At 40.2% G+C, this 13,607-nt stretch overlaps 1 protein-coding gene across 1 annotated transcript in view; it reads right to left on the bottom strand.

The window, feature by feature from the left end:
- rxfp1 (relaxin family peptide receptor 1) overlaps positions 1–13,607 on the bottom strand; it is an 83,555-nt gene that overhangs the window by 35,885 nt on the left and 34,063 nt on the right. The window lies entirely within an intron of this gene.

Here is a 13,607-nt window from a genome sequence, read left to right as displayed (position 1 = left end):
ATTTGCAACCAGCGGCCCCAGCCGTGACCAAATTTGTATGAGACAGTGGAGCTAACGGCCGTGTGTGGAGCTAGCTAGCTTGCTTAGCTTGGTGCATCTGTAATTCACATTAACTGTCATTTTAACAGGGCTGACAATTTTTTTTTAAAACTAAATGTACTCACCAGAGAAAGTGACCATCTAACTCCTAATAAGCTTTTTCAACGGCGCTGGTTTACATGGTCGCCATGGTAACGACTTGTCAATTATAGATAATCCCGCCCTGAAGCATACGCTGCTTTATGGTCTATTTTCCTCTAAATGGGGCCATAATTTACTAAATGAACATCATATTGTATTGAAGATACAAAACGTCACCATCTCACATGTCCTTGCAGGAGCAAGGTGGCTGTGGGCGCCGAGTCCGGCGGCCACATTTGCTTTTTTCCGGCTGCACACAGTTGGAACCACACTTTTGCTTAGTCTCGCGGCATTTTTCTTTGCAATTGCCGCAAGACCAGTCATTGATATCAGCTCACAGTAAGCTCAAGCAGGTAGATTGTGTCCGACTTGATGGTGATGTTTTTATTCCCTGCTCCTGCGGGCGCATGCACCTCACCTTAGACTATAAAGTCAGTGAAAGTCAACCACAGTCATCTCGAATGCACCTATTATTACTATACAGTCTCTGAGAAGTTATTCTGGTCTATTAGAAGTAAGAAGAGATGTGAAATTTGGACAAATGAAAGACTACACCTATTATTTAGCATGAGCCAACAGCGTGTGAATCTTCGTCATCAAAGAAGCGAAAACATGACAAAGCCAGACATGTGGGGATGCAGACAGTTTCCCAGATGGAAGGCTCTGATGCAGGACAAATGTTTTTTCAAAGCAGGGCTGAAATTGTCTGTTTTCTGCTGGACAGGTAATTAACTTAGTGTAACTTTTGCGATGCGAATGAAAGCTGTTGTTTGATAGCTTTAGCTAACGTTAGATGCTTTGCCTAAATCACCAAGAGAAGTGACGTGTTTCCCCTCTCAGTGTTGTGAAATATCTAGTTGGATTGAATTTTATTCTTCAGCGTGTTTTGGCTTTGCTGTTGACAGAAATGTACCTCTTACATTCATGAGACAATCAGCATATTAATTGGCTATAACCCCTAATTATAGCTGGAAGCTCAGATCAGCCACCTAAACTTCACATTTAACTGCCCTGGTAGAAAAGCTATGTAGTTGGATTGTAATGTCATGTAACGTTAGTTATTTGCATGGAAGTTCAGATCAGCTAGCTGATCTTTACATTTTACTGCCCTGGTGGAAAACACTTTACTGCTAACAGTGTTATGATAACAAGACCTTGTGGAGAGGAGCCTTGATCGTCACCTGCCTTTGTAAACGTCATGTATTATGTGGTTTATAATGGACTGTGGTGCAGAAACAGTGAGCTTACTTTTTCTTGTTATCTGTCAGTGGTCATACTTGCAGTTTATGAAATGGTTTTTGAGATGTGCTTTGCTTTGGTATGTTAGTCCAGATGACCCAACCCTCCCAAGACGTAACAAAAGTCATGATAACAAACAACTTATTACAGGATTATGCCACATCATGTAGCAATTCAGTTATTGATGTTGCTGTTGTTTGATTACCAATTAACAATTACATTCACAAAATCATATGGTTTTACTGAAGAATTAAGTAAATAATGATAAATGTCTTATATACAATACGTTGTATGTATATAAGACATACAGGAAAGACATTTTTAAAATTCATAGGTGGGTCCCAGACAACAAAATCTACAACTCTTGTTTTAATGTTAGGCTTTAGAGGTGGAGCTCAAGTGCAGATTCATTCCAAAACAAGTAACAAAACATTTCACACAACATCTGCTGCGCCACACCAACCTCCCTTGGCAGAAGAAAATACCTTTGGAGGCACAAAATTACGATGGAGTATTAGGGCCACATTGAGGAGAAAAAAAAGAGAGATTATGAGAATAAAGTTGTAATATTATGAGAATAAAGTAGTATTACGAGAATAAGTTGTTATGAGTTAAGGATTCTGGTCTTGTTTTGGTTCCATGTCTGGTGTTCTATTGTTTTGCCCATGTAGGCTCTTTGTTTTGTTGATCCTGTCTGGTTTTGGTTCTCTGTTTCTCTGTGTAGCCTTGTTATTTTATCTCTTGGTCTAGTTTACTTAGTATCTGTTTTGTCTCATATCTTAGATCCCTGTTTTGTGCCTTAGTTCATGTCTTAGTATTTGCTTCTAGTTCTGTGTTCTCGTTTAGATTCTTGTCTGGTATTTTGTATCATGTGTTCTGTCTGTGTTAGTTGTTATTTTGCCCCATGTCTACCTGTCAAGTGTTCCCTCTGTTCCCCCAGTTATCTGCCTGCCTGTGTCTCGTCAGCCTCATGTCTCTCACCTGTGTGTCTCCTCCTAGCTCGTTAAACCTGTGTATACATTCTTGCTTGTTTCCCTCAGTCTTTGTCCGGTCATTGTAGTGTGTAGATGCTCTGTCTCGCGTTGTATCGTTTTGCCTGCCCTGCTCGTCGTGTCACCTTGTTTCTGTGAATTTGGATTTCTGTTTGGATTACCTTGGTTTTTGGACTATGTTTATCAGCCACTGCCAGTAAGTGTGCTTGCCCTTTGTTGTTGTAAATAATCTGAACCTGCTCTGTGTCCTGCGCTTGAATTATGACAAGTGTTCACAATTTTCTGTTCTTTTCATTACGATTTCTGGCGCTGACGTATCTGCCACACAACTCCCCCCCCTCCCCATTTTTCTGTGTCCGCTCCGACACATGTAGCATGCACGTAACTCAGAAGAGAGCTCGCAGTCCGGTGGAGCAGATGATAGTAACGTAAAGGAGAAAGAGAGCCACATGTATAATAATGGCTTTTGTGGAGCTTTTACATTCACTGCTGCTCAGTCTACAGCAGAACTGTGACAACAGCTGCTCTAGAGTGATGTCAAATTCGCATCAATTCCAACCTCAGCGTTCAGACTGAGGTCACATTTCAAAAGATCTGAATCGGATTTGAACCACATATGAAAGTGGCCCAAATTTGAACTGGGAAAGATCAGATTCCATGTGACTTGGTCATAAAAAGACTCAGATCTGAGTCACATATGGGCAAAAAAACTGGATTTGGGTCACATGGCCTGCAGTCTGAACGTAGCCATTCTCTCCTGCAGTGCTGCCAGGGTGCATGCGCCAAATTTGACATCCAGACTTTTGTCAAATGAGAATATAAAAGTTGAATCTGTCACAGGGCAGCCACAGTCTCCAGATCTGTAGACCGTCAGCCTTCCGCCTGTTTTTAACCCTATGGTATGATCTCTGTCGCCACACACGACTGGTTGCATGCACATACACACATCAACACAGCATTAAGTCAGTGTGTGAGTGTGTGTGGCCGGCCAGTGTGGAAATCAATGCACAGGAGAAAGAGAGAAAGAGACAAGGCAGAGTTGAGGTGGAGAAAAGGCAGGGGGGAAAGTGCTCTTAAATGCCGTAAAATTACAGATATCTTCATGATTTTAGGGACATGGTGTTACTACTACTTTTAGTACGCTATATACATTAGGAAGCAACTCTATTTATGTGTTTATCTTAACAGACTACACGTTTTCAAAAAAAGGAGCAGTACACACAACCTTATGAGAGCTAATGATAATAGTACATTTTAGCACGCCAATTTAAGCATGCCATTGTCAACTATAATCATATAAAACGTAATTTTCCAACAGCAAAAATGTGGCTAGTGAAAATGCTGCGTGGCTAGTAACTTTGGAATAGCTTTGCAGTGGCATACAATTAGAGGCTGACAAGATCCATTTTCAATTAGTTCCTCCATTGTTGTTTTGAAGTTTTGAGCGCTGCTAAAAAGTGGGTGACCTACACTCAACAATGTGCCTGAAAGCATCCTGTGGAGACACAGATGGAGCATTGCTGCTGCTAACATGTTTCTCACATAATGCCTCCTGTGTAGACACGGTGACCAAAGTGGTAATCTGGGAAAACTCCACATGCTGAGTAAGACTGTGAGATGTGGCTGAAAGCTTTTAACTATACTTTCTTTGTTCAAGGGTGAACATTTACACTCATACTTATTACATACATATTTATACTCAGTTTACAATAATATAAAACAGAGAAAAGCAGCAAATACTCTTAGCTTGAAACATTTTTGGCAGAAAAAAATATCTTAAAGAAAAAATTACTTAAATGTTTAGTGAGTAATTGACTTAAACTATTACTTTCTTCAACATGTCAGACCCTGCAGAGAAATAACAATTTCAGATTTGAGGTGTGCTACTCCTGGGACAGTAAGGAATAGACTCCACTTCCACTTCAATCCCTGTGAGGCCTTGATGCAGCGTTTGAGGTGGTCAGCCCAAACTCCTGTAAAAACCCTTTATCCTGCTCTGGCAGACTCACTCTCCACACATCAGGGTCCAGATTCCAGAAAGGAAGACACCTCACAAGTGTTTTGCGAACTATCCATCAACTTTTTTAAAAACCTGGTGCTTTCCGGTAACTTGCAACTTCAGCCAGAAATTAATCCTTAAATCATCTTTATGAACCATAAATCCATAGGCTCTGCAATTCTATCACATATATCACTATAATGGAAATGAATGTGTGAGAAACATAAATTAACTTTTTTGGTGTTTTTAAAAAACCTGAAAACTACCATATCGCAGACTATTAAAGGAAAAGAGTAGGTTTTCTCAAGTAACATAACAACCACAGCAATAATGACAATAATCACACATCAAACCACTAATCAGATTCTCTTTTATGGCCTGCGAGAAGGGCCCTTTTGTATTAACAGGGTCCTAATGGAGATATGTACAATACTTATTTCACAACAGTCATTAAAGCTGTCACATATATGAAATATAGAAATTACCCCAACAATCATGTGAAATAGGCATGAGAGTGTATTGATTTAAAGGCACAGACGGCGTAGTAGCAGCAGAAGCTGCAGATCAGGGGTAAGCTCTCTGAATGGTATTCATGAAGCTTGTATCTGCAAAAGCTCGAACAAAGTTCCAGTTCACTCCTCATGAGCTGCATGCCAAACGTGCCCACATGGTGAAGTTCACATAGTCCACATTCATTGCTGCCTTTTCCTATAATATTACTGATAAAAAAAATGCTTAAAAGTCTGAATGTTGGCCAAATGTCCCTTTGCTTTGTAAAATTTTTGATTTACTTACTTCAAAGATTTCGTCCTTTTTTCGTATTTCTATAATTATACCCAGCCCACATAAATGGAGGCCACATACCAATCAGGGAACCTGTTTGTGTACGTATACACCGTAGAAACATGTCAATTATATGTAGCAGTACTAAATAATTTGCTGAGGTTTATGATCAAAGCCTTGCAGTAAGAGTGCCGGAGCAGTGATATTTTGCCCTCCCTCGTTTACTGTCGATTTATGTTTAGCATTTCACAATTCAGAGGGTAGCAGTACTTCAAAGGAGGTCTCTCTCTCATAGGCTGCAGTTTAGGTATGAAAATCTCACAAAGCGCAGTTGCTATGACTCCATCAGCTGTGATAAAAGCAGCTACAACAGTCAGAGCTCCTGGCACTAACTGATAAGCTTGTTTGGACATAGGACACACAAGTTTCAAACATTGAGTAAAGTGAGAGATATCGATAATAATGTCAATATTCACACTGAAAGTGAAAATTAAAAAACACAGAAACCTCATTTTCAGATACTAGGCCAATACATTATCTGTTCAAAGACACTATGTCCAAAAGTACAATACTGAATGGGAATATAGATAATGTTGCCAATGATCATGTGTTATCTCTGTAGGTCTACATGCCTTGCTGAGATGGCACTCAGTTATTTTCTAATAGTTTTCCCTGTTCTCACTTCCTATCACTCTTAGAGCTATCAACGGTTGAAAAGGACATGTTGTACATTCTTTAAAAGGAGCATGTAATTTGCGATAAGCTGCGACCTACTTGCTCTATGAAACCACAAGAATGAAATGAGAAGAAGCATGGCATTCAGGAGTGAGCAAGCTGATGGGTGATGTTATTCTGACCTTTCTTTTTCTTCCCCATATGTGCTAATTTTTGATCATGTATTATTTTATAACATGGCTAATTGGACTCAAATATTTCCTTTTGATTGATGAAGCACTGCACCCTTTAATGATTAGTTCCTGTTTCATCTTATGATCTCCGGACCTAGTATTGATTTTCATATTCATTGGCAGTGTCATTAAAGACATTTATCTTTGCATGTTGATTATAAAAATTGCATTTATGAAAGCAATGATGGAAACTATGATAAATTTATCCTCGTGATCAATCAGATCAATTTGAGAAGTACCTATGATCCTGTTTGACATTTTACTGTGTTTCATGTAATGTGGGGAACTGGTCTTGGTCTTGTCTCGGTCTCGCCCTCCCTTGGTCTTGGTCTCGACTTGGTCTCAGCCCCTAAAAGTCTTGGTCTTGTCTTGTTCTCGATAAACCCTGGTCTTAGTCTTGACTTGGTCTCGGTTTGGGTGGTCTTGACTACAACACTAACTGACACTAAATAAACTTTCATGTCACGCAGGGAATGAAAGTAGCACCCTCCACCCGCGGGTAACTTGGTGGTGGTGAGTGAAATCGTCAGGCCATCCGCCGCTTTGATGGACAGTCACGCCGTTTCAACCCAAACGCACAAATCCGAAATAGGCCCAGTCTGTCCTGAGTTACAGCCGGTACACTGTCTACGAGCATTGCAGGCTGCAGGGGAACTCCGGTGTTGTCGGAGAATTACTAAGCTTGTCTATGAAACACGAGAGGCAACACTTTTTAATTTAAACCTCAAATTGAGTATTTTTTGTTTGCTGGGATACAGAAAGATGGACTGAAGAAGTAGTTCTATCTATCTAATATTGTGTTGGTCATACTATACACTGATTTACTGCTTGTCCGTTTTGGAATAATACAGAAGGTAAAGAGCTTAAAAATGAATCCCATATTAAATTGTAATATTAAAAAAATCGCAATTACATTATTTTCCAAAATTGTTCAGCCATATTCTGAAATAGTTAAGTCTTGTGTTCTGTGTCATTTTAGAATATGTTCATGCTTCCAAGAAGTCAAAGGCACTTGAAGTTCTCTTTGGTGACACCTTCTGCACTGTGGACCCTAACGCAGTGTTTTGTCTCCTGAACATGTGGTTCAGTTAGTTTTTTTGAAGAAAAATCTCTCAAAGAAGAACACTGAAGGTCATATTTGACTGTCGTAGAGATTCCATAGTAAGCTATGAAACAAGTATTGTACTTGTTCAATATGCACAAATGTGGAATTGCTTACATTTGCTTTATTGTGATATTTTGATTTGGTTAAGAAAACTGTATATCCCAAAGTAATAGTGGATGATGCAGGAAGACTACTACTGCATTTGCACTTAAACAGGGACGTGCACAGACATTTTGGTGGGCATTGGCTCAAGAGAAAAAAAAGGGCATTTTTTTATACAAGACATTAAATATATTAACACAATTCTGACTTCCTTCCAATTTAACTTAATTCCCTCACACTCACACAATTGTTTAATATTCAACATTTTTACTTTTCTTCAAAATAATCAGTTCACACAGAGACCAAGGTCTTCTTTAGTATTCAGTAGGTTTATCACAGGAGCAGGCAACAGCAAAGGAAACTATGCCAAAATGTGCATGTTTTCTATGCTACTAGTTTCAAGTATATATTTAGAATAAATGAAATAGTTTCATTAATAATTTGTTTATTTTTCACAAGGCAATAAATCGTATTAATTCTTTTGGTGTTATTGGAATACATAACACTTCAAAATCAACAAAAATCTTCTCACGCGTTGGACTGCAGGCATAATTTAAATTAATGTTATTTAAATACTTTTACTTTTTCTTTCACAAGCAAGATGTCAAATGAGTCAGGATAACCTTCAGCTTCACACAGCCAAGCAACAGAATACTGATTTGCCTGAATACATTAATGTATTGATCCAATACTTTATTATTGTTGCTATTTTAATTACACACACACTGTAAGGATCAGCATACAACAAACTAATAGAATGGATAGTTAATAGAGAAGGAGCCTACAATCAAAATTATGTTTAAGGCACTTTCTTCATGGAGTGGTCAGTTTTGAGATTTTGGTCTATTTTGCTTCCTTGTCCTATTTTACTCTAATGAAAACTTCTTAATTGACCAGACCAAGTTAATCTGCATATTTACACAGAACATTTCAGGGGAAAAGACTCTTGATGTAAGTCATTAACTGGGGAAGTTCTGTGCTGAGATACAAGTTGATGGATAGAAAGTTATTTTCTTTATCCCATTCATCTGTGGTGACTTGGCAAATGTGTGCAAATTTGACGCAGTTTAATTAGTTATGGCCTGATTAGCATATCAATGTGATGACGTTATTGGACTCAAATGTTACAGTATTCACCTATAGTGCCTCCATTAAGTACAGTACATTATGGCCATTGCCTCAGCTAAACTTCTGCTACCTAATTACATTTGCTCAGCTCATGAGTCATGCATGTTAGGAAGTATAGGTCTATTTTTGTCTTTTGGCTAATTAGCGGTAAACTCGAGGCACTGGTAGTTTATTCTTTTGTTCATCAACACTCACCTCCACATATACCACAAGTTGGGAGCGGCTGCTCTGGTAATCTGGCATACCGGGCACACCTTTGGGCCGGTATTTATATAACTGTTTTTAAAAAAAGGGGCCAATGACGCACAGACATTGACCCATTGGATGATTTTCTATACTAACACTGGGCTGGCCCAATCACATCTCTTACTAGCCCCCACCCCCTCTGCTCTCTGTTCCTTGCGTTACACAGACACCTGTCGCTCTCTTTGCTGTCTCTGTCCTTTGCTCTGTTTGACTGTCTCTCTGCTCCAGGATGCTTAATTCCCTCTGAAGCGGCTGTGAGCTGCACTTTATCAGAGGTGCTGAAATGAACATGTTATTTTCTGTCTGATCACAAGTGTTTTCAGTTTCGGTTTTCTACCTCTGATGAAGAGCAGTGAGCTCGTCTCATCCAGTACAGTCCCAGACGGGCTCTGTGTCTGACGGTCTAAAGGGGGTAGCAGCCTACTACCATATCAGCAGAGCAATAACAAAGGGTAATGCACAGCAGTGGGGCAGGTAGATGACTTCATTCTCATTATATGTCGTAATATTATATCTCAAATTTTTATTTTGCAAATGTCAGAGAACACAGATATGTGGGAGAGATTTTTAATGAGCAGAAAGCTTTGAACATGAGCAGAAAAGCTGCTGAAACATAGGAGCTATTAAGGTGCACGGGTTTATAAGAATTAAAATTAATTCATTTATCATTGAGGTGAAATGGTGCAACGTGCACATTTAAAGACTTTAGGAGCCTTTAGTACTCAGTCATGCTTGCATGTGTGTTGACTCAGCAGGAATGAAATAAAATAAAAAACAGGAGAAACATATTTGACAGCAATACAGAATGCCTGAGAGCCTTACAGCACTATATTACACTATATTTTTTGAATTGTCACCTGAATTTTGTGTTTCCTTTTATATAAATACAGACATTTCCTCAATGAATTGGTGCAGAAAAAGTCACCCGAATGCAGGAAATGAAGTGTTTAAAGAGGTGGTATGCTCATTTTCAGGTTTAAAATCTTAATTAGGGGTTGTACCAGAACAGGTTTACATGGTTGAATTTTCAAAATACACCATATTTTTCTCAAACTGCACATTGCTACAGCTCCTCTTTTCACACTATGTGTTGTTCGCTCCGCTCTTGAGCTACAGAGTGATGCATCTTACTTGTACAAAATCTTTGTTGGAAGTTGCACATGCGCAGTTCCCAGGTAATGATTACTAGCCAGTCAGAAGCAGAGAAGGGTGGGTCGTAAGAAACAAGGTAGTGTGATCCAAATCAAAGCCGCTTCAGACAAGGGGGTATGCCAGAGATCGGACAGTGAAGCCGACCAAAGCCTGCATGGAGGGATCCATGTAGGAACACAAAACCCTGTGACACCCCGTCGCACATGACATCAGTGACGCTGCGTTGGTGTTTGGCAGGTGAGCCTCGTAGGTGGGCTGATTGATCAGTGACGATCCGAGTCAGACAAACACACTGAGCCATGAAACTTTTTGTTGGTGCAGCTACGCAGCTACCAGAATTACGGTGTTTCTGCCGTTGTTCTACGTCATTAAACCACGGTTATGCTGCGCGATCATGCGCAGTAGATGGTGGTGCCAACAGGCCCTGTAGTAGTATTTTATTGGTCCAAAACTGACTTCACTCCTCTCCATTCACATCAGCAGAGTGGCTTCGTCCAGTAATATACGGTCTATGGCTTCAGACTGCGACTGTAACCTAGTAGATGCTTAGATAAGTTACTCACAAGTCCACAACCACACAACATCATTGATCCACATCTTACCATAAACCACAACAAAAATCACCATATTTCAACTCAATTTTACATAAAAATTAGCCAAACAATTTGAACGTTTGCTCAGTAGCTTTCACATCAGGTGTAACATTAGCACTACAGTTATAACTTTAGCTGTGTTAGCCAACGTTTACAACAACTCCGCACTCGAACAGTATGTGAAGTTACATTGCCGTGTTTATTTTAAATATAATTCACAACCAATAAAGCATACTTACAGGTTGTGATTGTGAATTTCCAGGCCCAAACAGAGTCTGAGTTGCATCGTCTTTTAGGACTAAACGTTGAACTGTTGCCGGTGTTCTGACGATCTATGCTGCCTTGCCGAAAAATGCTACCATAGCGCAAATCGATAGACTCGACTCTACTTGGCCCTGCTCTGTTTTCCATTGCAGATAGTACCCAGAGATGGTACGTAGCTTGTCGTCATAGCGACAACCACACACAACTGCCGTGACGTAATGTTCAATGAGACACACACACCAGCGATCCACACATCTTTCTCTTTGCTAATTTAAAACGTTTCAACATTCCTCAGAATGTAAAGACAGATAAGCGCACACAATGATGATGCAGTGAATAGTGACGATTCTCTCTGACCAATAAGCAGTCTCTCACGGTTTCACGTTACATTTTAGTATCCCTCAGCTTGCTTGGAACCTCGATGGAGGTGAGGTGATACGAAAAAAAGTACCTGGAAGCAGGTACATGTACAACATTTCTACAATGGAAAACCAAACAAAGGCGAGTCGTGCCTGACCCCTGCTAGCCGCTTGGCAAGCTTTATGACACTTTCATTGTGACGTCACAAGTAAAGGAAGTGAAGGGCTGGACTACAAACGAGCTGTTTTCAAGCAGTTCAGAGCAGAGCTTTCTGTGGGAGATGGGAACTCCCTTTGGGCTGGACTTTGGGCTTTTTCACTTTGCAAACCTGTTACATGCAAAAAAAGATATATAACTCAATAAAGGAGAGGGGAAAAGCCAAAAAGCATAATACCACCTCTTTAAAGCCCAAATAAAAGTTTTTTTATTATCAGTAGTAATTATAAAAATCATAATAAATGTATTTATATGGCCTATGATATTTAATATTTAAAATCTCGCTCAATGATTTATAGGGTTCAGTTTGACAAATGGCATAATAAGGTAGCAGTTTTTGAGGGTTAATACAAGTATGTCTCCAGAATGCAGGAAATTAAGTGTTTAATGTTTCAAATCTACTGGGGGGGTTAAAATCAGTTAGGCCTATATAAATAGCCAAAATAATTTACGTAACACCGTCCCTAAAGGTTTGTCGGCCGGTAGCCTATGCCAGATTACCAGTCAACCCCTGAGGCTACCCCATTTAGACCGTCTCATGGACACAGAGCCTGTCTGGGACTGTAGCCTACTCAATGAGACGAGCGCACTGATCTTCATCAGAGGAAGAAAACTGAAACTGAAAACACTTGTGATCAGACAGCAATATCAACACAAATCCACACAAATGTTCACTTCACTCACCTCTGATAAAGTGCAGCTCACAGCCGCTTTAGAGGGAATAAGACATCCTGGAGACAGTGAAACAGAGGTGTCTCATAGCGAGGGGGACAGAGACTGCAGGACACAGAGAGTCAGGTGTCAGTGTCGCGGTCAGGTGTCATGATATTCTCTCACTACTGTGTGGCGACTGTTAACCGTTTGTGTTAATACATTGACTATACACTGACCGACAACATTTATATTTAAATGTACTGATTGCAATTTTGCAATTCAGAAGTTGCGGACAGGCCCTGAAGCTGTGAGCAATGCGCTCTCACTCTCTCTCTGTCTAAATGCAGGTAGTCTGAGTAACGGTGGTGGTGGGGGGTCACATGGAAAAATTGTGTTGCTGTTGATGAGTTACATTCGGGGCTACAGTCAAAACAACCAGGGCTAAAGCCCCGGAAAAATGACCTGCCGACGCCGTTGCCTCCATCCACACCTTGATTGACCTGGCTGTGTGGCAGTGAGCTGTGTCTTGCTGGAAAAACCAATCCTCAGAGTTGGGGAACATTGTCAGAGCAGAAAGAAGCAAATTTTCTTCCAGGATAACCTTGTACAATGCTTGATTCAGGCGTCCTTCACAAAGACAATTCTACCCAATTCCAGCTTTACTGAAGCACCCCCAGATCTGGGGGTGGGAGACACTGTGGAGACACCGTAGGCCTCTCTGGTCTGCGTCTAACCATTAGACGACCACGTCTTGAGCAAAGCTGAAAATTGGACTCATCAGAGAAGATGACCTTACAGTCCAAACCTTATGGTCTTTTGCAAACTTTGGCCTGGCTTGTCTTTGCTTCTCATTGATGAAGGGCTTTTTTCTTTGCACGACTCCAGCCCTGCCCCTGGGAGCCTGTTTTGAACAGTCCTCGCTGTGTACTTTACCCGAGCTGCTGTTTGCCATTCTTTTTGTAAATCAGTTGATCTTACGGTTTTGGAGTGACATTTGAATGAGTTGGCGGTCATTCTGGTCAATAGACAATCATTTTTGCCCTCTGCCAGTCTGTAGCTTTGTTGTCCCCATTGTAAGTTGCTTGACCTTGTTCTTATGAACTGCCATGTTTGAGGATGGAAGCGACCTGACTTCTGCCAGAAAAGTTAGAATTGAACCCTTCTTTTCCTTATTCAAAACTTTCTTTTTAACTCTTTTGGCATGGACAAGTGTTCTTTTTTTTGTTCAGATTACCTCTGAGGTACTACCAGCACTGTTTTTGCCATCCAGCTGGTCCTATTGCAAGAGGATAGTGATGACCACAACAGTAGTTTTTATACTCGTTAAATAATATTTGGCTCAGGTGATCACTTAATCAGTACCTCATTAAGTAGAATGAGGTGTGCCCTTGTTGGAATTTACAGCCACTGGAATGGAATGGCTACCATACATGTAGAAATACTGAGTTAAGACAAATTTGAAGTGGTCTCTTAATTTTAAAACATACCAATTACACACACACACACAAAGTTACTTTTAGCCTAGTTGTGTTCCTTTTGTTTGAACCTGAGTGCGAATTATACAGTGACAGGGGGGTCAACTTTATTTCCAGGTTAAGAAAGAAATGTTAGTTTTAGCTAAACTGTAACTTAAGGCAAAATTTAGAAACTTGCTAACTTTAGTATTCATGTATAAGTGTCACTTGA

This window comes from Micropterus salmoides, unplaced genomic scaffold (genome assembly GCF_014851395.1).
Source record: "Micropterus salmoides isolate LMB-PRFRI ecotype aquatic unplaced genomic scaffold, ASM1485139v1 Ms_hic_scaffold_5, whole genome shotgun sequence".
In the NCBI taxonomy this organism is placed as follows: Eukaryota; Metazoa; Chordata; class Actinopteri; order Centrarchiformes; family Centrarchidae; genus Micropterus; species Micropterus salmoides.
Note: the sequence above shows the minus strand (reverse complement) of the source record. Positions and strands in the feature narration are given on the sequence as shown.